General features: G+C 35.4%; 1 long non-coding RNA gene across 1 annotated transcript; it reads left to right on the top strand.

The window, feature by feature from the left end:
• Nucleotides 1-6: 6 nt before the first annotated feature.
• On the top strand, nt 7-1158 carry LOC107062473 (uncharacterized). Its single transcript, XR_001474635.1, has 3 exons — nt 7-207; nt 816-877; nt 997-1158. It is a non-coding gene; the product is annotated as an uncharacterized lncRNA (long non-coding RNA).
• The last annotated feature ends 1401 nt before the right edge of the window (nt 1159-2559 follow it).

Raw genomic sequence — 2559 nt, 5'->3', positions numbered from 1 at the left:
TAGGGGAAGAAGTTTGCTAAACCTGAACTCGAATCATGCATTGAGGAGTTTGAAGAAAGGTTGAATAAATTTGACATTGAGAGGAAGGAACAAGAACTTACTGCCAAAAATGCTCAAAGCCATCAACAGAAAGTGGAGAGCTTGGAGAGAGTATCGCAGTGACTGAAAAAGAAGAAGAGGAAATCGGTGAATCTGAAATTACTAAAGGTAGTTTTCTCCAAATCTATTGCCTATTTATGTAGTTATTGCTATTTCATGTTTCGTTTACAAAGTTCTCATTTTCAAAATATTTTTGGTGGAGGGAACCTAGAGCTTCATGTTTGTCTCTTTAATTTATACAAGTCATTTGTGCTTTTATTCATCCAAATAATTTAAAAACAATGTAGAGGAGGTAGTAGCTATTAACAAGTTATTACGTGGTAGTAACTTGTATAAATAGTTGATCCTTCACTACAACTTTTTCTTTCAAAAATCCATATAAAATTTAAATGATGGGTTTTTTCAGAATTGTACATTTATGAGTAGATATAAAAACAGCTCTAAAGTTATTTTGCTGAGAGAGCTGGAGATATATAAAGAGGCTAGTGGTGAAACTGATTGATAAAACTTTTAAAGTCAATGTGCAAACTATATAGACAAAATGAGTGAAGCCAACATGAAACAGTATTGTTGCATCTGCTCTGTTTCATATGATCTATAATGGAAAGGAGTGGGCTTAGTTCCTGATTTGGTTATCTTGAATTTTCTGTAACTTCATTTTCTTTGTCATGTAACAGATTCTGAAGTCACTGATTCAATAATGGAAGTGCAAACAGAATGTTCACCTTTGGAACCACCATGTGCTGAGTCGGAAGCAAATTCTCATGCTTCCAGTGAGGTGACTGATTCAGTAATTGATGACAATGAACTTCAATCCTATATAAATCGCACCAGAGGTTCCTTACAACATCCTACATCCTATATCCTATACAAACACTAACAATTGTACATTTGCAGGTTCCACTAGATCCTGAGCTAACAACAGCAGTAAAAGTGATCAAAATCTTGATACTTCAAATTCCACTACATCCAGAGCTAAGAACAGCAGCAAAAGTGATCAAAATCTTGATTCTTCCAATTCCACTAGAAGAATAACCAGGTTCTGGCGAAGGTCCTAGACCAGCCTCTTAGAATTTAAACGTTTCCTTGCATTTTCAATTACATCGGGAAGGTACTTGATTCACATTCCTTGCCATTTTCCCATCTGGTTTCTCTTTTTTTTTGTTTTCTTTTCGAATTTTCCATCTGGGTTGTCATTCTTTTTTGATTTTTCCAACTCATTTCTCTAAATTTGCTGTTTTTTGTTTGCAATTAAACATGTGTATCCTTTGACTTATCTGACAAAGAGCTATTCTGCGTGGAGGAGCAGGATGTGTTCGATCCTGTGTATTCGTTAATGAAGGAGTTTCCTTGCCTTACTCCTGGCTGTAAGCTCAATCTTGTGGATTCACTTAGGTCCAATCTCAGTGTGCTGCTCCCTACTGTGGATTCTCTCTGGAGGGTGTCTCAACAGAAGGATGGAAATGCTGATGAAGAGAAGAATGACAGTGAAGAGGATGAGTGTTCGCTTGCTGATCGAGTTGCATCATATCGAAATGCTTTCCAAATATACACTTTCTTCCTCATTCACATTGTGCTCATTGAGGAGTCTAAATCTAGTTCTAACAACATTACAAAAGTAAGTTCCTTTCTTTATCTGATAGTGTGTGTGTGTGACTGAGAGAGAGAGAGATGCCTGTAGTATATTCCCAAGTAGTGCAATTTTATGAATTGCTTATACTGAATTTACTGTTTTTTGTCAATGCAACTGCATGTTTGAATGTGTCTTCTTGCTGGTAATGGAATATCATAATCCTGCATGTATAGTTGATACTAAAAATGATCAAAGGTTGTTACTCCCTTAGTTTCAATTTGTTTATCTTTGTTTGACTTGACACAAAGTTTAAGAAAGTAAAGAGTACTTTTGAATTTTGTAGTCTTTAAACTAAAACTGTATACTGTACCGAAATGTTCTTTGATTTTCTGGTCACAAACATGATGCCATGCGGGATAATGAAATTAAGGAGTTTTCAAATTAGAAAAGAGGCATTCTGTTTTAAAAAGCCTAAAAAGGAAGGTAAGAAAAACAAATTGAAACAAAATCCCCCATCTTTCCTGGGTTGTCTAATGCACTACCATCAGACTTGATTTTAACCACATTTGTAGGTGGCTTAAACCAACTTACCTTTGTAATTTTGATATCATGGAAGAAATTTCCTCCAAACTGTATCAACTCAGGCCACTTGGATGACCATTTTATGTAAGGAAAGTTGATGAGTTCCTTGTTGGTGTCTTTAAGCACCAAGTATATCACTCTAGTTTATATTAGATTTGTTTCCTCCATATTTGCATGCATATCTATTTTTCCACAGATTCCAACAAGTAAAGATAGTGATTAATGCAAACACCAAGGCCATAAGAGGTTCATACATGTAGGGTGTGTTTGGTATGAAGGAAAACATTTTCCGGAAAATGTTTTCC

Source organism: Solanum tuberosum, unplaced genomic scaffold (genome assembly GCF_000226075.1).
Source record: "Solanum tuberosum cultivar DM 1-3 516 R44 unplaced genomic scaffold, SolTub_3.0 scf00231, whole genome shotgun sequence".
In the NCBI taxonomy this organism is placed as follows: domain Eukaryota; kingdom Viridiplantae; phylum Streptophyta; class Magnoliopsida; order Solanales; family Solanaceae; genus Solanum; species Solanum tuberosum.
The sequence above is the reverse complement of the archived record's forward strand: the minus strand, read 5'-3'. Positions and strand labels throughout refer to the sequence as shown.